At 42.0% G+C, this 22,734-nt stretch overlaps 1 protein-coding gene, 1 non-coding gene and 1 pseudogene across 13 annotated transcripts in view; 2 read left to right on the top strand and 1 right to left on the bottom strand.

Annotated features, from left to right (window-relative positions):
- Nucleotides 1–22,734, top strand: part of CDH12 (cadherin 12) — a 1,995,427-nt gene that overhangs the window by 1,759,472 nt on the left and 213,221 nt on the right. The gene's annotated exons all lie outside the window — the stretch shown is intronic.
- LOC141146312 (5S ribosomal RNA) lies at nt 14,511–14,629 on the bottom strand. Its single transcript, XR_012244864.1, has one exon. It is a non-coding gene; the product is annotated as a 5S ribosomal RNA (ribosomal RNA).
- On the top strand, nt 19,493–19,611 carry LOC141146364 (5S ribosomal RNA; annotated as a pseudogene).

The following is a 22,734-nucleotide window of genomic DNA, read 5'->3' as shown; positions in this document are numbered from 1 at the left end:
CTGTATTTTGGATTGAATTTTGTTCCTTTTCCAGTGTATAGGACTGAATTCCAAATGTAGCCAGTTGACAATTCACATAGAATGTAGAATTTTACGCCAAATCGTGCTCTCTTTGATGCAATGTATAGCATCAGCTGAGCCTTCCCTTGTAGCCCATTAGACTTTAATCTATGCTGATATCTCTTTCTGGCACATAGCTATATTGGAAATTCTTTAGAATCATTTGAGATACTTCCCAAAGTGTCTTTAGTTTTGGTGCAGGATGAATAGTTTCATCAAATTCTTCATTGTTTTCAAAGTGTAAATATTTCATGATCAGGGTAAATCTGTACTCTGACATGACCGTACTAGGGATGAGCCGAACACCCCTCTGTTCAGTTCGCACCAGAACTTGTGAACAGGCACAAAATTTGCTCGAACACACGAACACCGTTAAAGTCTATGGGACACGAACATGAATAATCAAAAGTGTTAATTTTAAAGGCTTATATGCAAGTTATTGTTATAAAAAGTGTTTGGGGACTTGGGTCCTGCCCCAGGGGACAAGGATCAATGCAAAAAAAAGTTTTAAAAACGGCCGTTTTTTCGGGAGTAGTGATTTTAAAAATGCTTAAAGTGAAACAATAAAAGTGTAATATTACTTTAAATTTTGTACGTGAGGGGTCCCCCTAAATTCCATACCAGGCCCTTCAGGTCTGGTATGGATTTAAAGGGGAACCCCACACCAAAATTTTTTAAAAAATGGCGTGGGGTCCCCCCAAAAATCCATACCAGACCCTTATCCGAGCACGCAACCTGGCAGGCCGCAGGAAAAGAGGGGGGATGAGAGAGAGTGCCCCCCATCCTGAACCGTACCAGGCCAACATTGGGAGGGTGCTTGGGGTAGCCCCCCAAAACACCTTGTCCCCATGTTGATGGGGACAAGGGCCTCATCCTCACAACCCTTGCCCGGTGGTTGTGGGGGTCTGTGGGCGAGGGGCTTATCGGAATCTGGAAGCCCCTTTAACAAGGGGACCCCCAGATCCTGGCCCACCCCCTATGTGAAATGGTAAGGGGGTACAAAAGTACCCCTACCATTTCACAAAAAAACTGTCAAAAATGTTAAAAATGACAAGAGACAGTTTTTGACAATTCCTTTATTTAAATGCATCTTCTATCTTCTATCTTCTAATCTTCTATCTTCTAATCTTCTATCCTCTAATCTTCTATCTTCTGGTTCTTCTGGTTCTTCCACCGGTGTTCTCGTCCAGCATCTTCCTCCATGGCGTCTTCTTCCCTTCTCCTCGGGCCGTTCTGCATCCATGATGGCATGGAGGGAGGCTCCCGCTGTGTGACGCTTCTCCTCTTCTAATGGTTCTTAAATAATGGGGGGGCGGAGCCACCCGGTTACCCCACCCCCCTCTGACATCACGAGGAATGCCACAGGGAAGTCCCCGTCAAGTCCCCGTGCGTCAGAGTGGGGAGAGGTCACCGGGTGGCCCCGCCCCCGTTATTTAAGAACCGTCAGAAGAGGAGAAGCGTCACACAGCGGGAGCCTCCCTCCATGCCATCATGGATGTGGAGCGGCCCGAGGAGAAGGGAAGAAGACGCCACGGAGGAAGATGCCAGACAAGAACAACGGAGGAAGAACCAGAAGAAACAGAAGAAGAAGAAGATGGAGGAAGAAACCGAAGGAAGATAGAAGATAGAAGAAAGAAGAAGCATTTAAATAAAGGAATTGTCAAAAACTGTCTCTTGTCATTTTTAACATTTTTGACAGTTTTTGTGAAATGGCAGGAGTACTTTTGTACCCCCTTACCATTTCACAAAGCAGGAGGGCAGGGATCTAGGGGTCCCCTTGTTAAAGGTGGCTTCCAGATTCCGATAAGCCCTCCGCCCGCAGACCCCCACAACCACCGGGCAAGGGTTGTGGGGATGAGGCCCTTGTCCCCATCAACATGGGGACAAGGGGTTTTGGGGGGCTACCCCAAAGCACCCTCCCAATGTTGAGAGCATGTGGCCTGGTACGGTTCAGGGGGGGGGCGCTCTCTCGCCCCCCCTTCTTTTCCTGCGGCCTGCCAGGTTGCGTGCTCGGATAAGGGTCTGGTGTGGATTTTTGGGGGGACCCCACGCCATTTTTTTTTTTTAATTTTGGCACGGGGTTCCCCTTAAAATCCATACCAGACCTGAAGGGTCTGGTATAGATTTTGAGGTGGGACCCCACTCCATTTTTTTTAAATTTTGGCCAGGGTTCCCCTTAATATCCATACCAAACCTGAAGGGCTTGGTATGGAATTTAGGGGGACCCCTACGTTATTTTTTTTAAATTTTGGTTCAGGGTTCCCCTGTGGGGAATTCCCATGCCATTTTTATCAATGAACTTTTATGTGTATTGTCGGACCGGCAATTCATTAATAGCCGCCAGTAGTTTTAAATGACTTTTGTTCCTGAGTTTTGCAATTGCCTACTGGCAAAATGCAATGTGTTAACACTTTAAGAGGACTTCCTAAATGAAGCTGGAAGTGTGACGTTTAAGAAAATAATAATGCATAAACCAAAGATAGCTGTCAGAAACCATACAACGTGACAAAAAATGGTGCATATATATATATATATATATATATATATATATATATATATATATATATATATATATATATATATATATATATATATATATATATATATATATATATATATATATATATATATATGATCAGCTGTTACATTATGACCTCCCACCAAAACTATTGGGGCATGGACTTCACTACTCTTCTTAAGCTATACTGTGGTATCTGGCACCAAACCATTCATAGCAGAATCATGTGAGTTTTGAAGCAGGGCATCCATTGGCCAGACATGTTTTTCCAACATATCCCACAGATACTCAATTGGATTCAGATGTAGAGAATTTGGAGGCAAGTCAACACCTCAAACTCATTGTTGTGTTCCTCAAAACATTCCTGAATTCATCAGACCAGGCCACCTTCTTCCATTGCTTTGTGGTCTAATTCTGATGCTGTAAATTTGAAAAAACCTTGTGAGCTGCTATATAATTCCTAGAAGCTGCCGGCACTTCCCACACTTCCAATTTGATAGTACAAAAAGATTAAAAATAAGTGCAGCACTATACAAACATAATTATTATCCAATGTGCATGTAAAATATCTATATCTATATCTATATCTATATCTATATCTATATCTATATCTAGTGCAATATGCTGTAAATTTTCACTGATAGTATACAAGTATACAGTATACAATGGTGGCCCGTCCATAGGGGGTGCACAGGCGCCACTCCCTACAAGCTATTTACAAAAAAAAGTGGTCACTTTAAGAGTGTCAAGGCGCCGGACACACAGCGGTCTATGGGAAGCTTCCCAGCTTGCAATCAGCTGATTGCAAGCTGGGAAGCTGATTTGCCCATGTGTAGGGAGTGTTCAGGGCGCAGTTGATGCGCCCACAAAAACTCCCACTCTCCAATCATTTGTCTCTGGCCCCCTGTGCTTTATTTTCATTGGCAGGGACCGGAGGACGGTGCTTTTTGCAGCACCACGTCACTTCCAGTTTCCTGGCTTACTGTGCTGTGGACTGTATGACTGCCTGTACCCATGGTGGATTAGGAAGCTGAGCGTTGTGATCAAATGCAAAGTAAGGCTAATTTAAGTGTGCCGTGGCAGTCTTTCTCTCCTGACTGACACACTCTGACAGCCATGATCCACCCCTCCGTACACACTTCCATGCTCGCCTCTCACTTATTCTCAAGTCTCCACTCAGACAGTGCACACTGCAGACTTGGCAACATGAAGGACATGAAAAAAGGATTCACCTGGAGCTGAGGAACAGGACGCTGTATGATGCAAGATCTGCTGATTCCACTCACATGGCACACACAGAGTACACTGTCAGAATGATGATCAGCAGTAGAAGTTGCACAGTGCACAGCTCACGTTATTGTCCAGCACATACATGGATCTCTTTTTTTTTACTTGGCCAGGCACTGTGACCACATGGGCTTGTCTCTTATTTATGTATTAATCTTTGTTGACCATTGCCCTGACCAGAGGTCTGCCTTTCACGTTGCTGAATTATTGGTGGGGAACGGAGGGAGGATAGATAAGAGACACTATTCTCCACCTGCGGAGCCTGTTTCCCTCGTAGTGTAATGTGAACTCTCCCATTGTTGGGGGAATGTCAGGTGTTACATGGGGCAGTAATAAAAATAAAGGAATCTATGCTGTGGTGGTGCTGGGACAGGCTAAAGTGTGAGGAGAAGTGTGGTGGATTGTGAAGTGTTCAGGAATCAGGAGAACACTGAGGCATGTGTTTTATATTTATAGACCTTGATATAGATAACCCATGACTCCTTCACTAGTGTCATTTCCTGCCCCCATATTAGATTGCAAGCTTTACAGGACAGGGAAGGCACTCATTCCACCATTACTAACCTGCCATTTGTACGTGAGGGCCATTTATACCAGGATCTGCTGTTGTTCACTGCCTATCCTTACACTATGGAAAGAGAAACAACTATTTTTGTCTGTCTATGGAGGGGCAATATTTGAACGATGGTCCCAAAATTGACCAGCATCGGGGCCCCTAGATGACTGTGTACATCTTCTGTAAAAGGGCATGTGGCTGCTGTGTACAGTGTAATGACAATTCCCTATATTTGATGTGTCTGAGTCTAGAGGATTATCTGCGTATGCATGTTACCTCAGGATTAGGGCACTGCCATTGTGCATGCACCCTGTTTTCACAGACAGCCTGTGTATAACACCCTCTGCGGCCCATGTATGTAAGACATCCAAAGTGTATACCCCTTGACTTTATAGACATCCTATGTGTGGCACCCAGTTGTGGCTCCTGTTTCCAGATAGCTTATGTATGACACCAGTGTGGTCTCTGTATATATGGAACCCAGTGTAGCCCCCATTTTCAAAGACATTCTATGTATGAAAGTGTGGCCCCTTTTTCCATAGATATAGTCGGTTTTGATATCAAGTGTGGCCCCTGTTATTTACTGTACCCAGTTTCCATGGATTCCCTTCTTCACAGTACACAGCCTCAGTTTACCTCAGCAACAGCAGCCTGGGCCCCTGTATGTGTGTGAATACAGGCATGACATGCTGTGTGTGTATGTGGAACGCTGAAGTGACCAGGGTTTTGACGTACATGGTACAGTCGGTGTATAAAGTGCATAGTATGTGATAGAGAATGTGTGTCCTCTGCTTGTCAGGTAGCAAAGTGCTAAGTTGTAGAGAGGGAGGCGAATGTGGCCTTCTAATCACACACACAATCTGTAGAGATATACATAGAAATAAATTAATACAATACCCATATTAATGGGGCTAATCAGGGCACAGGATGGGGGAGGCAGAAAAATATGAACCTCCAGCCACTTGCTGGGGATTTGGAATTTTAAAACGCCTGTCTTCTGTCCCCTAATTATGCTTCCTCTCTCCTGTGCCAGCCAGTAATGGGAAGAATGGAATGCATAACCCTGCCCCATCATCACGCACTGCTGTTTAGCGGCAGTTCAGTGCAGCTTAAATGTTCAATGCTGTATGACATCCATCACATTGCAGGCACAATGTGAAGGAGGTACCAGCATGGCAGTGTGGGGTGGCAGGAGGGTATGTGTATGATGAAGGGAGGTTGTGGCAAATTCACCTTTGCCTAAGCAGACAGAAAACCTTGTACTGGCCCTGCTTCCTGTATATAGAGACTCTCTTTATACAGGAAGGAAGAAGGTGTGTGTATATAGGCTGAGCTATATACTCTGTCCTGTGATGCCAAGCTCTATGCTCTGTCCTGTGATTCTGGGACTGTATACTCCTGTCCTATGATTCAGGGGTTTTATATTTCTGTCCTGTGATTCTGGGGCTGTATACTCTGTCCTGTGATGCTGAGCTGTATACTCCTGAAATTATGGGTGAAAGCAAGTGGAATACAGGGGACGAAGTGGGTGGATTCTATAAGGGCTGGGGCTTATGCAAAGTGGGAGGGGTCAAAGAGGAAGGGTGGGGTCTGGCGTATGCAATGATCAAAAAATATATAAATGCCATAAAACTAGCAATAAAGTGCAATGTGCTCCATACTCCATACAGTGTCCTTATAAATTCCAATCAGTAGTGCAAAAAAAACAGCAGGCAGTCCATTTAGTGATTTGTGATATCAATATAATTGAAGGTAATATCTTCACACTAATCCATCTCTATGCATATACAGATATCCTTGTGTCACCGCCACCACTTGTACCCTCACCTTATAGGCTTAATAACTGTGCCTAAGATCACAATCAATCCTCTGATTAGCTTCTTTGAATTTTCCTCCTTCTTATAGCTCATCTGTTTACTCAGGTGTCTTACATCACAGGGTGTGGTCCTTCCTTATTATTTAACATTGGTCTCCACTCACATCACCCACATGCAAAGTAGCAAAGCTTGCAATAGTGCTTTACCGTTTTAAAAGGATTTATTTGTATAAAACATAAAACAAGTTTTACTCACATTTTCCAGATTAAAAAAAAGCCTTAATGGCACATCCACAGGTGCTGGGACAAAGTTATCTCCTCAAGACCGGCTCTGCAACCCCAGTTATCAGTGCTCCCCCGTCGGTTAAACTGACTCTATTTTCCTTGGTTATGTCCTAGTTCCTCACATGTCAGCCCCTCAGGCCTCTCCCCTTAGGAGCCAGTCTTGAGGTGATACCTTTGTCCTAGCACCTGTGGATATGCACATTAAGGCTTGTTTTTAATCTGGAAAATGTGAGTGAAACTTGTTTTATGCTTTATACAAATAAATCCTTTTAAAATGGTAAAGCACTATTGCAAACTCTGTTACTTTGCATGTGGGTGATGTGAGTGGAGACCAATGTTAAATAATAAGGCAGGAGGAACACCTGAGACGCCTGAGTAAACTGATGAGCTATAAGAAGGAGGAAAATTCAAAGAAGCTAATCAGATTGATTGTGATCTAAGGCACAGTTATTAAGCCTATAAGGCAAGGGCACAACTGGTGGCGGTGACACGAGGATATCTGTATATGCACAGAGGTGGATTAGTGTGAAGATATTACCTTCAATTGTATTGATATCACAAATCACTAAATGGACTGCCCATTTTTTTTTTGTACTACTGATTGGAATTTATAAGGACACTGTGTGGAGCATGGAGCACATTGCACTTTATTGCATTTATATATTTTTTTGATCTTTGCATACTATCAGTGAAAATTTACAGCATATTGCACTTTATATACAGTATATATTTTTTACATGCACATTGGATATTAATTATGTTTGTATAGCGCTGCACTTATGTTTAATCTTTTTCTAATTCTGATGCTCACATGCCCATTATAGGTGCTTTTGGCTGTGTACACAGGTCAACATGGGCACTCTGACTAGTCTTCAGCTGCACAGTTGCATACAGAACAAACAGTGATGCACTGTGTGTTCTGACACCTTTTTATTAGAACCAGCTATAACTTTTTCAGCGATTTGAGCTACTGTAGATTTTCTATTGGATCAGACTACTTGGGCCAGCCTTCATTCCCCATGTGCAACAATGAGCCTTGGCCACCCTTGACCCTGTTGCCAGTTCACTGGTTTTGCTTCTTTTCCACAGTCTCACATTCTGAGAACATCCCACAAGAGCTACAGTCTTGAGTCTTGATCCAGTCATCTACAACCCCTGCAAAAAGTATGGAATCACCACTCTTGATAAATGTTCACTGAATTGTTTAATTGTGTAAAAAAAAAAAAAATTACAGACATGCCTCAAAACTATTTAAATTTAACATTCCAACCTTCTGGCTTTAAGAAACAGTTAAAAAATAAAAAAATAAACAAAACTGTAGTCAGTTGAAATTGTTTTTTGCAGATCAAGCAGAGATAAAAATATGGAATCACTTAATTCTGAGGAAAATATTATGGAATCACCATGTCCTTTGCAGTTCTAAAACAAACATCTGCATCAGATTACATCCTGAAAAATTATGTCATTGTCACCAAACATCCTTTCAATTGATTGAACAAGAAAAGTGCCCAAAATATCAAGTCTCTAGTTTTCTAACTTGATGCTTTGATGCCTTCCTTGGTCTGCCAGTATGCTTCCTTTTAACAACCTTTCAATTTGATTTGTAGTAATGAAAACCCATCATTAACACCTAAACAGAAAAAAAAACAAGGTTACAGTGGGCTAAAGAAAAGCAATCATGGTCTGTGGATGACTAGATGAAAGTGATATTCAGTGATGAATCAAAAATCTGCATTGGGGAGGGTGATGATGCTGGAACTTTTGTTTGGTGCCAAGTCAATGAAATGTATGAAGACGACTGCCAGAAGAAAACATGCACATTTCCACAATAATTGATAATATGGGGTTGCATGTCAGGTAAAGGTATGGGAGAGATGACAGTCATTAAAGGAGTTGTAAAGGCAGAAGGTGTTTTATCTTAATGCATTCTATACATTAAGATAAAAAACCTTTTGGGTAGAGCAGCCATCCAAGCACCCCCTAATTACTTACCTGAGCCCCATCTCTCTCCAGCGATGTCCACGAGTGTCTAAACCGTCCGGGACACTCCTCCTGATTGGCTGAGACACATCAGTGGCACCATTGGCTCCTATGGCTGTCATTCAAAGTTATTTAGCCAATCAGAGCAGAGAGGGGGTGGGGCTAGGTCAGGGCTCCGTGTCTAAATAGATACACAGAGGTCTGACTCGGCTCAGGTGCCCCCATAGGGAGCTGCTGGCTGAGGGCGCACTTGATAGGAGGGAAGAGCCAGGAGCATCAAAGAGGGACCCGAGAAGAGGAGGATCCAGGCTGCTCTGTGCAAAACCAACTACACAGAGGAGGTAAGTATAACATGTTTGTTATTTAAAAAAAAAACAAGACTTTACAATCACTTTAAATATTTAATAAATTCACAAGTTTATATTGAGATTTTGGACACTTTTCTTATTCCATCAATTGAAAGGATGATTGGTGATGATGACATCATTTTTCAGGATGTTATCTGATGCACATTTTTGTTTTAGAACTGCAAAACACATGGTGGTTTCCATAATATTTTCCTGAGAATTGAGTAATTCCATATTTTTTCCTCTGCTTGATTTGCAAAAACAGTTGCAACTGACTACAGTTTTCCTCTTTTTTTTCCTTTTTTTTAACTGTTTCTTTGAATGTTAAATGAAAATAGTTTGAGGCATGCCTGTGATTAGTTTTTTTTTTTCTACACAAGTAAACAATTGAATGAACATTTTCCATGAGTGGTGATTCCTTACTTTTTGCCAGGGGTTGTAGTAATTAGAGTTTGGTCCTTGTCAAAGTCGCTCAAGTCTTTATGCTTTCACATTTTTTCTACCTTCCACACATCAATTTCAGGGACAACATGTCCACTCACTGCTTAATATATTCCACCAACTTTCATATATTTCAGAAGCCATTGTAACAAGATAATCAATGTTATTCACTTTACCTTTCAATGGTCATAATGTTATGACTGTACAGTGTTTGTGTGTGTCATATATATATATATATGACATATATATATATATAGACACCCCAAATACAAAAAAAAGTGGGATACTATGTTAATCTAGGAAAAAACAGAATGCAACATGGGGCAGACTCCTTTGGAGTCTGCCTTCTCAGTGGGGAATCTGTCTGTGATTCCCAATGAGCAGATAGATGGCTGGTCTGTGTTCGCTCCGCTCCACCTATGCACAGTTTACACAGACACAGCCTGCTCTCCTCTATGGGTGGTTGGATGTAAACAGACTATCTGTCCATTTACACCCAACTGCCATTCGATGCGATCCACCAGACGGAGGAGGAAAGGATTAGTCTGTTTTTATCAGACAGGATCAATTTGAATGTTGGCAGGTGTCGACGGACAGATGTCAATTGACATCCGCTGCTCCATAAAGGAGACTGGAGAGTCCAATTGGGTCCACCTGAAAAACTGATAGGTGGTCTAGATTGGTCTCATGTGAAATGGCTCTAACATGATTGGGTATAAAAAGAACAACTTAAAGAGTCAGAGTATCTCAGAAATAGAGATTGGCAGAGGTTCACCAATCGGTGAAGAGCTGAGTCTACAAATTGTTGAACAATTTAAGAATATTGTTCCTTAACATAAAATTGCAAAGACTTTAAATATGTCATCATCTTCAGTATATAATATTATCAAAATATTCAGAGAATCTGGAGAAATCTCTGTGCACAAGGGACATCACTGCATGGGCTCAAAAATCACTGTCTGTGAACACAGTCCGCCGTGCCATCCAAAAATGCAAGTTAAAGCTCTATCATACAAAGAAGAAGCCATATCTGAACCTAATTCAGAAATGCCACCATCTTCTGTGGGCCATAGCTAATTTAAAATGGTTTGTTGCAAAGTGGAAAATTGTTCTGTGGTCAGACAAATCCACATTTGACATTCTTTTTGGTAACCATGGGCGCTGCATCCTCTGGACTACAGAGGAGTGGGACCTTCCACCTTTTTATCAGTGCTCAGTTCAAAAGGCTTCATCTCTGATGGTAAGGGGGTGCATTAGTGCTTATGTAATGGGCAGGTTGCACATCTGGAGAGCCACCATTAATGCTGAAAAATATATCCATATTTTAGAGCAGTATATGCTCCTATCCAGACTATGTCTTTTTCAGGGAAGGCCTGGCATATTTCAGCAGGACAATGTTAACCCCTTAATGCAGGTGCCTCCCAGCCATTTAAGGGGTTTCTGATGCTGGGAAGTGGGGTTTATGATCATGTGACCGCCATGATTGGCTTTCCCAGCAGTCACATGACCAAAAAGCCCCCGATCGCAAGTAGCGATCAAGAGCTTTCCGTTAGGTGCCAGCAACTGTGCCAGGAGTATGCAGGGCACGCCCTCTCAACACAGCTTTGTTTACATTTTGGTACGCAAATATGCAACCTCTCAGCATCAAAGCCCACCTGCTGAGAGGCCGCATTTTTGCGTACTCTCAGGGCTAAGAGGTTAAAGGATAAGTTCACCTTTCATAACACATTACATGTTACACTTGTATTTAGAGTGTAACATGTTACAATTGGACCGGCCCCTGCACCTCCTTAATCCCTGCTGTGGCAGCTAGCGTCGTCCTTTAACCTGCCCGGCCGTGTCACTCATTGGTAGGGCTCTGTGCATGGAAAACTACAGGGTCCAGCAACCTTTGCGGCTGTCCGCTTTTGTTAGATAGTTACATAGTAGGTGAGGTTGAAAAAAGACAAGTCCATCAAGTCCAACCTATGTGTGATTATGTGTTAGTATTACATTGTATATCCCTGTATGTTGCGGTCATTCAGGTGCTCATCTAATAGTTTCTTGAAGCTATCAATGTTCCTCGCTGAGACCACCACCTGTGGAAGGGAATATCACATCCTTGCCGCTCTTACAGTAAAGAACCCTCTACGTAGTTTAAGGTTAAACCTCTTTTCTTCTAATTTTAATGAGTGGCCACGAGTCTTGTTAAACTCTCTTCTGCAAAAAGTTTTATTTTTATTGTGGGGTCACCAGTACGGTATTTGTATATTGAAATCATATCCCCTCTCAAGCGTCTCTTCTCCAGAGAGAGTAAGTTCAGTGCTCGCAACCTTTCCTCATAACTAAGATCCTCCAGACCCTTTATTAGCTTTGTTGCCCTTCTTTGTACTCGCTCCATTTCCAGTACATCCTTCCTGAGGACTGGTGCCCAGAACTGGACAGAATACTCTAGGTGCGGCCGGACCAGAGTCTTGTAAAGCGGGAGAATTATCGTTTTATCTCTGGAGTTGATCCCCTTTTTAATGCATGCCAATATTCTGTTTGCTTTGTTAGCAGCAGCTTGGCATTGCATGCCATTGCTGAGCCTATCATCTACTAGGACCTCCAGGTCCTTTTCCATCCTAGATTCCCCCAGAGGTTCTCCCCCCAGTGTATAGATTGCATTCATATTTTTGCCACCCAAATGCATTATTTTACATTTTTCTACATTGAACCTCATTTGCCATGTCGTTGCCCACCCCATTAATTTGTTCAGATCTTTTTGCAAGGTTTCCACATTCTGCAGAGAAGTTATTGCCCTGCTTAGCTTAGTATTGTCTGCAAATACAGAGATTGAACTGTTTATCCCATCCTCCAGGTCGTTTATGAACAAATTAAATAGGATTGGTCTCAGCACAGAACCCTGGGGGACCCCACTACCCACCCCTGACCATTCCGAGTACTCCCCATTTATCACCACCGTCTGAACTCATCCTTGTAGCCAGTTTTCAATCCATGTACTCACCTTATTCCATGCCAACAGACCTTATTTGTACAGTAAACATTTATGGGGAACTGTGTCAAATGCTTTTGCAAAATCCAGATACACCACGTCTACGGGCCTTCCTTTATCTAGCTGGCAACTCACCTCCTCATAGAAGGTTAGTAGATTGGTTTGGCAAGAACTATTCTTCATGAATCCATGCTGATTACTGCTAATGATACCATTCTCATTACAGACTAAGACTGTCTGTGAAAATTAGGAACGATGGTCTGGCAATCACTTGACTGAGTTCCCTAAGTACCCTTGGATGCAAGCCATCTGGTCCCGGTGATTTATTAATGTTAAGTTGTTTCAATGAATGCTTCCTGTCAGATTGTATCTGCCTTCCTGTACGAGCAAGTAGATACACTAGCAGATCTGCTGGAGACCATGCTTTACAGGCTCCAAAAACATAAAAAATAAATGCTCTTTTTTTTTTCAGGTATTCTTTTTTTCCAAAAAGTGAACTTATCTTTTAAGATACTTACAGCATACTACATACTATCGCAACAGCATGGCTTCATAGTAGAAGAGTCTGGGTGCTTAACTGTCCAGCGTGCAATCTAGACCTTTCACCAATTGAAAATGCTTGGTGCATCTTGAAATCAACAAGAAGGCCCAGGACTGTTGAGCAGATAGAATCCTATATAAGAAAAGAATAGGACAACATTTCTCTGTTGTGTGTGTGCGTATGTGTGTGTACACAGTGTATATAAGTTCAAAGGTTGCTATAGTGTGGCTTATTTTCTTGCAAACATGTTGATGTATAAGCCCTATATTCATGTATCTATTGATCTGATTATACAGTACATACAACATTTGTTCTTAATGACTGCATAACTCATATACAGTATGTGGTATCAAAGAGGGTGGGGTTTTAACGCCCAGCCATCTCACATATGCTTCCATGGCAGCCTGAGGTTGTCTGCTGAGAGCATGCTCTGACAGCTCTTGTACATGGCTTCTGATTGAGAGTCAGTGACTCCTGCTCCCAATCATGTTACTGTTGTGAGAGCCAGTCACAGTGGTCACATGCTACAGAAGCTGCTCTACCTCCCAGGCCTTAAGGCCCACCTAAAAGATCATAGGGAGGGTTGTAAACAGGTTAATATGTCTATAATAAATACAAATATTACAATAGGCTTTATATAGTTGTATCACAGCTGTTATTTAACAGAAGATAGCAACAATGTTACTTATCACTTAAACAGAAGAAACAGACAGTGCAAAACCTAATTACTAAAACTCAGCAGATGGACACTGTAGGTCAATATACAAAACCTAAAAAGACATACACAAAATATAGCAGTGCAGCGCTCAATACAGGTCAGATGTATACACATGTATACACATAAAATGTACATATTAAATGTACATAAATAAAACGCATGAGGCAAAGTCCCAAAAAGTATATCTTAGTCCAAGGAGATCAAAAGCTGCCCACTTGCAGAAGGGGAATCCCTCAGTTGGCAAGGAAAGGGTGCAGTGATAGGATAAGATTGTATTCGTTGTATCACCACCAATGTGAACCTCCACCAAGGGTCTAGGCTGCTCACCATATTGAGTGGACCTTCTGCGTTAACAGCAAGGTCACTCATGCATTCCCTTCCAAAGGGTAGATTATGGATATAGGGGTCCACAGGCAGTATCCCAAATTCAGTCTCATCGGTTGATATATATATCATGTTAAAAACAAAAATAACAGGACATAGTGCTCTCCATACGAAAAGGTATAAAATTTAATAAATAAGAAAAATATTACTCACAAAGCAAGCACTGTTTCCCAGTGCAGGAGTATACAGCATAAAATGAACCAGATGGGTGGCTGTACTGACATCACAGAGCCCCTCGCACGCGTATCATCTGTGTGGACTTCCTCAGCGAATCTGATTGGATGCCCGTGTGTCAGCTCTTATATCTAATCCTGGTTCCACATACAATTCATGATGATACTGGAAACCCCACCCACTCTCCAATAATACACAGGTGAATGGACTTAACTACTAAGTAGTAGAGAATCAGGAGTGGCTACAAATCTAATAGGGCACAAGCAAGCTGAATACACTGATAACTTACTGATAGGCAGCCACCATTCCTCCCATGATATGAGCTAAAGCATTTCCAGATCAAATCCTTATCTTCCAATAGCAGTGAACACTGCTGTGTCCTGAAAGACAGCCCGCCCCCATTTCTGGGTCAAAAAAAAAAATTTTTTTAGCCTACAGCACCTGGTATTCCCAGGCGGTCTCCCATCCAGGTACTAACCAGACCCCACCCTGCTTAGCTTCTGAGATCAGACAAGATCGGGTGCTTTCAGGGTGATGTGGCTGTAGGCGAATCTATCTCGTTCAATTGCAGCTAACGCTGCTGCGTCCTGGGAAGAAGCCCGCCCTCTAAAGGGGCGTTATGGAGACGGGGATGGGGGGTGGGAGCACAACAAACAAACCGCCCCTTTCATACATGTGGCTCACAGACTAAGTGAACGGCAACAGGGAGTGCAGACGCAATGCGTGCTCCGCCCCTCCCTTCCACGTCACCCCCTGGACAGATCGAGATGCAAACTTCAGTCTTCTTAGCAACGACATGAAATCGCTCCCAAGAGCACCTCCTTCATTCCCCTGGCCTGTCAGCGTGGGTAATAACAACATTCACCCACAATGGCAAGCAGGCTAACATAAAATTAGCAACTAATCAGAGACATAGGGAGCAGAAACAAGGCTAACGTTAATAGAAAAATAATTATAATAAAGTAAAAATTATTATAAAAATAATGTACTATAGTTATAAAGCTAAGAGGAGGGAGGCTACTCAAAAAGTACCTATGAGGATACCCCAAAGAGGCTATAATTGAAGCATATGGGGGAAGTTCATAAAGTCACCCCCCTCCCTTATGGCAGAATCCATCCTAAGGTGTCCTACACACTCTTTCAGATGGAGAATGTGTACCAAAAACAAATGCTATTCCCTCCCAGTAGTCACCAGAGGGATATGCGAAAAATGAAATGGAAAAAGTCAAACAAAATATATATATCGCCACCCCATGTAATATCGTGTAGGACCTACAGGGGTTAAAAATATGAATATAAATTTGATAGAAAAATTATAATAAAAAGACATCAGTACAACCACCTCATCTGTACACAAATACAATTAGAATGTATACATATACCACAAACAAATATACATTATGGACCAATATTCTAAATGGTAAGGGGCTAGAAACCAACATAAACTAACGGTCTGAAATAAAACAATTAAGGTCAAACGCAACATTCAACCCTAAAGGGACCCCAACCTTTGTCTCAAATACCCAAAAAGATTCTCGTCGACTGAGCTGCCGTATGAAATTCCCACCCCTCCAATGCTTCGTTACCTTCTCTATTCCCCAGAACTTCAGCCCCGCAGGGCTGCGGTTATGGAAAAGTCGGAAGTGCTTGGAGACATTGTGTGTGCGGAGTCCTCATTTAATGTTGTTAACATGTTCTCCGACTCTTACATGGAGGGGCCTAGAAGTCCTACCCACATATTGGTAGCCACACTCACATTGCAACATATACACCACCCCGGCAGTGTTGCACGTAATCAAATCCTTGATTTTGTATTTTTTACCCGTGGCAAAAGCCACAAATTCCTTCCTCTTCTTTACATTGTTTCTAGCCTGTTTACACGCCAGACAGTGTCCACAGGCATAAAAGCCATTAAGGAAGCCAAGCATTCTATTCACCGGGTAAACCGGGGGATCTATCACCCCTGGCGCAAGTCTATCTCTAAGAGAAGGAGCTCTTTTGTAAATAAACAATGGTCGGTCTGGGAGGACCGGACCCAAGGTTCTGTCAAGTTTTAAAATGGGCCAATGTTTCTGTACTATCTTTTCAAATTGCTTGTGCTGAATATTAAAATCAAGGATCATCCTGATCTGTTTGGGCTCACCCAGGGCTACTCTAGGGGCATTCAACACCAGTACCTTCCTATCAATAGTCACAACATTATCCAATTCTTGGACTAGCTTATTTTTATCATAACCCTTCTCGGTGAACCTAGAGATAAGAGTCTGTGACTGTGATAGAAAATCCCCCACCTCTGTGCAATTCCGCCTGAGGCGAATAAACTGTCCTCTAGGGATATTGCACAGCCACTTACTGTGGTGGCAGCTTTCAACAGGGATAAATGCGTTTCGGTCAATAGCCTTAAAATGGGTGACCATATTGATGCGGTCACCCCTTTTTGACAATTCAAGATCCAAAAATACCACCCTCTCTGTACTGATATTCCACAAGAGGACTATATTTTTGTTATTGTCGTTAAGACTGGATACAAACGCGTCCAGACTATCTCTGTCCCCTTCCCAGACCATGATAAGGTCATCAATATACCTCTGGTAGCAGATCAGTTCCGGGGGTTTGTTCTTATAGACTGCCTTCTCCTCCCAGTGAGCCATAAATAGATTGGCAACACTGGGAGCGAAGCGTGCCCCCATGGCTACCCCTCTGGTTTGGAGAAAGAACTGCTTGTCCTACTAGAAGTAGTTCTTTGACAGACAGAAAGTCAAACTGTCAATCAAAAAATCAAGTCTGGATAATTGGTGTACGGCAGAACAGGGGATCCAAATAAGGAGGCCCACTATTTGGATCCCCTGTTCTGCCGTACACCAATTATCTACTTTCTCCCCAAGATTCATAAGAACAGTGTCAACCCACCGGGTAGACCTATAGTCAATGGTATTGACTCTGTCTCTTCCAGACTGGGTCAATACATTGACACCTTCCTCCAACCGTTGGTCATGAAAATGAATGCATCCCTAAAAGATACAAAACACGTCATACAGATTTTAGAGTCTCTGACCATTACATCTTCCTGCTTCCTCATTACGGCGGATGTGGGCTCTTTATATACCATCATCAGCCACGAGGATGCGTTAACCTCAGTACAGTGGGCCCTGGGGTCCTCGGACCTATCTAGGGGGCATCGGAATTTTTGGATTGACAGTTTGACTTTCTGTCTGTCAAAGAACTACTTCTGGTATGACAAGCAGTTCTTTCTCCAAACCAGAGGGGTAGCCATGGGGGCACGCTTCGCTCCCAGTGTTGCTAATCTATTTATGGCTCACTGGGAGGAGAAGGCAGTCTATAAGAACAAACCCCCACAACTGATCTGCTACCAGAGGTATATTGATGACCTTATCATGGTCTGGGAAGAAGACAGAGATAGTCTGGACACGTTTGTATCCAGGCTTAACGACAATAACAAAAATATAGTCCTCTTGTGGAATATCAGTACAGAGAGGGTAGTATTTTTGGATCTTGAATTGTCAAAAAGGGGTGACCGCATCAATATGGTCACCCATTTTAAGGCTACTGACCGAAATGCATTTATCCCTGTTGAAAGCTGCCACCACAGTAAGTGGCTGTGCAATATCCCTAGAGGACAGTATTTGCCTCAGGCGGAATTGCACAGAGGTGGGGGATTTTCTATCACAGTCACAGACTCTTATCTCTAGGTTCACCGAGAAGGGTTATGATAAAAATAAGCTAGTCCAAGAATTGGATAATGTTGTGACTCTTGATAGGAAGGTACTGGTGTCGAATGCCCCTAGAGTAGCCCAGGGTGAGCCTAAACAGATCAGGATGATCCTTGATTTTAATATTCAGCACAAGCAATTTGAAAAGATAGTACAGAAACATTGGCCTATTTTAAAACTTGACAGAACCTTGAGTCCGGTCCTCCCAGACCGACCATTGTTTATTTACAAAAGAGCTCCTTCTCTTAGAGATAGACTTGCACCAGGGGTGATAGATCCCCGGTTTACCCGGTGAATAGAATGCTTGGCTTCCTTAATGGCTTTTATGCCTGTGGACACTGTCCGGCGTGTAAACAGGCTAGAAACAATGTAAAGAAGAGGAAGGAATTTGTGGCTTTTGCCACGGGTAAAAACTACAAAATCAAGGATTTGATTATGTGCAACACTGCCGGAGTGGTGTATATGTTGCAATGTGAGTGTGGCTACCAATATGTGGGTAGGACTTCTAGGCCCCTCAATGTAAGAGTCGGAGAACATGTTAACAACATTAAATGAGGACTCCGCACACACAATGTCTCCAAGCACTTCCGACTTTTCCATAACCGCAGCCCTGCGGGGCTGAAGTTCTGGGGAATAGAGAAGGTAATGAAGCATTGGAGGGGTAGGAATTTCATACGGCAGCTCAGTCGACGAGAATCTTTCTGGGTATTTGAGACAAAGGTTGGGGTCCCTTTAGGGTTGAACTTTGAGTTTGACCTTTTTTTTTATTTCAGACCGTTAGTTTATGTTGGTTTCTAGCCCCATTCCATTTAGAATATTGGTCCATAATGTATATTTGTTTGTGGTATATGTATACATTCTAATTGTATTTGTGTACAGATGAGGTGGTTGTACTGATGTCTTTTTATTATAATTTTTCTATCAAATTTATATTCATATTTTTAACCCTTGTAGGTCCTACATGATATTACATGGGGTGGCGATATATACGTTTTGTTTGACTTTTTCCATTTCACTTTTTGTATATCACTCTGGTGACTACTGGGAGGGAATAGCATTTGTTTTTGGTACACATTCTCCTTCTGGAAGAGTGTGTAGGACACCTTAGGATGGATTCTGCCATAAGGGAGGGGGGTGACTTTATGAACTTCCCCCATATGCTTCAATTATAGCCTCTTTGGGGTATCCCCATAGGTACTTTTTGAGTAGCCTCCCACCTCTTAGCTTTATAACTATATTACATTATTTTTATAATCATTTTTACTTTATTATAATTATTTTTTTATTAACGTTAGCCTTGTTTCTGCTCCCTATGTCTCTGATTAGTTGCTAATTTTATGTTAGCCTGCTCTCCATTGTGGGTGAATGTTGTTATTACCCACGCTGACAGGCCAGAGGAATGAAGGTGGCACTCTTGGGAGCAATTTCATGTCATTGCCAAGGAGACTGGAGTTTGCATCTCGATCTGTCCAGGGGTGACGTGGAAGGGAGGGGCGGAGTGCGCATTGCGTTTGCGCTCCCTGTTGCCGTTCACTTAGTCTGTGAGCGACATGTATGAAAGGGGCTGTTTGTTTGTTGTGCTACCGCCCCCCATCCCCATCTTCATATGAACGCCCCTTTAGAGGGCGGGCTTCTTCCTAGGACGCAGCAGCGTTAGCTGCCATTGAACGAGATGGATTTGCCTACAGCCACATCACCCTGAAAGCGCCCAATCTTGTCTGATCTCAGAAGCTAAGCAGGGTGGGGTCTGGTTAGTACCTGGATGGGAAACCGCCTGGTAATACCAGGTGCCATAGGCTAAAAAATGTTTTTTTGACCCGGAAATGGGGGCAGGCTGTCTTTCAGGACACAGCAGTGTTCACTGCTATTGGAAGATATAGATTTGACCTGGAAATGCTTTAGCTCATAACATGGGAGGAATGGTGGCTGCCTATCAGTAAGTTATTAGTGTATTCAGCTTGGTTGTGCCCTATTAGATTTGTAGCCACTCCTGATTCTCTACTACTTAGTAGTTAAGTCCATTCACCTGTGTATTATTGGAGAGTGGGCGGGGTTTCCAGTATCATCATGAATTGTATGTGGAACCAGGATTAGATATAAGAGCTGACACACGGGCCCCCAATCAGATTCGCTGAGGAAGTCCACACGGACGATATGCGTGCGAGGGGCTCTGTGATGTCAGTACAGCCACCCATCTGGTTCATTTTATGCTGTATACTCCTGCACTGGGAAACAGTGCTTGCTTTGTGAGTAATATTTTTCTTATTTATTAAATTTTATACCTTTTTGTATGGAGAGCACTATGTCCTGTTATTTTTTTTTTTAACATGATATATATCAACCGATGAGACTGAATTTGGGATACTGCCTGTGGACCCCTATCTCCATAATCTACCCTGTAGAAGGGAATGCATGAGTGACCTTGCTGTTAACGCAGAAGGTCCACTCAATAAGGTGAGCAGCCTAGACTCTTGGTGGAGGTTCACATTGGTGGTGATACAACGAATACAATCTTATCCTATCACTGCACCCTTTCCTTGCCAACTGAAGGATCCCCCTTCAGCAAGTGGGCAGCTTTTGATCTCCTCGGACTAAGATATACTTTTTGGGACTTTGCCTCATGCATTTTATTCATGTACGTTTAATATGTACATTTTATGTGTATACATCTGACCTGTATTGAGAGCTGCTCTGCTATATTTTGTGAATGTTACTTATCACATTAAGTCACCCACTAGGGTCTGACTATACAAACCTGTGCATTAAATAACCTCATAATGGTAAAATCAGCAAGTTAAAAAAGAAAAAAGGCAAATCAAAAATGGGTCTTAGGTAAATTCTATAATAAAATGTGTGTACATATAAAAACATACACAGTAGTAATATATCTATATATCTATATATCTATAGATATATAGATATATAGATATATATATAGATATAGATCTAGATATAGATCTATATCGATATAGATCTATATCTATATATATATATATATATATATATATATATATATATATATTCCCAAGAATGTAAAGTAATTGATTAAATAAAAGCAAAGGTACAAATTATAAAACATCTATCAACGGCCTATCCAGACATGTCCATCTGTAGAAGCAAAAAAAAAAAAAAAAAAAAAAGCATCAGCACTGTCCGGAGCCACTGAAGAATATGAAGAATAAAGCTACATGGCTCTGTCTGCTTCTGTGCTTCTGAAGATTATTATTGATGCAGGCTGGCTTGGGTTACTAAGACAATATGATGGAAGAACCTTCTGCTTAGGTGAAAAATATGTTATGTATAATTCAAGCAAAAGCTTCTCATAGAATACTTCTATCATGGTAACTTACGCTTTGATTTTCTTGCTGTATTTTTTCATGTAAAGGCATACAAGGGCAATGTCAGATACTTATACTATACAGACGCATACATAGCAAGGCACTGGATTCTGATCAAGGCCTTTCTTTCATTGGCAATTGAAAACTAATGAGGTGGCACAGTGACTCATGCTATTTCTTTCATTATTGCGCAGTAAATAAAAACAAGCAGAAGAGGAAGCTGGACCAAAAGTAAAATATATCACTGCATGTTTTTCTTTGAAAAGCTGATTAAGAGCAATGTGTCTGGATTCTCAGAACACAAGGATCACATTTATCAACCATACATGATTTCATGGGAAATAGCTCCCAAACTTCTAAGCCATAATTCTTTCAAGAGTTTGTAAAAAATACAAAAGAAAGTTCTGTACATAAACCAGGTCATCTCCAAACTGCATAATAGCAGCCTGAATTTGAAGAACTACAGAGAATAAATAAATGTAAAGTGGTTAAATTGAGCTAAGTACAACAATCAAAATCCAGCCTTTTCAGCAGAGTGCAGATGAATGTTGATCAGTGTATGGGCTCTTCTGCTCAACAGTAGTCAATTGTTTGATCATCTTTTGTTGAAGGGACATGTACCATCAGTCATTACCATCTGTCAACCTTATTTATGTGGATGGAGTAAACTGTTTTTTTTTTGTGTCATTCAGCCCACAGGATTAAAGTGTAATTTCACATTTTCAGAAGAAAATGAAAATTAAACTAACGGGGGGGGGCAGGAGGCGGAGCCTAGCAGAGCAGACATGCATTGTTAGAGCTCCACACCGCTGAGGAGAGAAGAGAAGGACAAAGCGGAGCCTGCAGGCTCAAAAGGTATCCATTTGAACCTTTTTGCCCCAGGGAACAAACTGTGAAAGTTTGGGCAGGAAATATGGTACTGGGAGGAAACCGTGGCAGAAATAAAAATCACCTCACAAAGAGCTCACAGGCACTCACTGCAGCTGAAGCAGCTCCAGTCACCTCACAATGTACAGCATCAGGGCGCTCTCACAGACAGAAAATGCCACAGCAAGACTCTCCATTTGAGTCAGATACAGAACAAATCCTCTCACAAACTTCTCCACAAGCCTCCTCAGCATCCCCAGTAATATTATTACAATTTGAAAAGATGCTTCATAAGGCTTTAAAACAAACCTCAGACCAAATAACAAACAGCCTAACCAAAGAAATAAGAGAGCTGGGAAACCGTACCGCAGCCTTAGAAATAAAAATGGATGAAATTGAAATTACAACCCAAGAAAATATAACAGAATTGGAACAATTAAAAAAAGAGAATTTAATACTTCAAACTAAGCTCGAAGATTACGAAAATAGAGCCAGACGTTCAAACTTGCGCATAAGGGGAATACCTGAAACTGTGACAGACCTGCAATCTACTATTACTGCTCTATTACAAGAACTAAAGCCAGATATCCCTATTGAACGTTTAGAACTGGACAGAGTACACAGAGCCCTCACAGCCAAAAAGAAAGACGGACTCCCACGTAATATAATCACAAAATTTCATTATTACAGAACGAAAGAACAAATACTAATTGCTGC

Source organism: Aquarana catesbeiana, linkage group LG05 (genome assembly GCF_042186555.1).
Source record: "Aquarana catesbeiana isolate 2022-GZ linkage group LG05, ASM4218655v1, whole genome shotgun sequence".
In the NCBI taxonomy this organism is placed as follows: domain Eukaryota; kingdom Metazoa; phylum Chordata; class Amphibia; order Anura; family Ranidae; genus Aquarana; species Aquarana catesbeiana.
The sequence above is the reverse complement of the archived record's forward strand: the minus strand, read 5'-3'. Positions and strand labels throughout refer to the sequence as shown.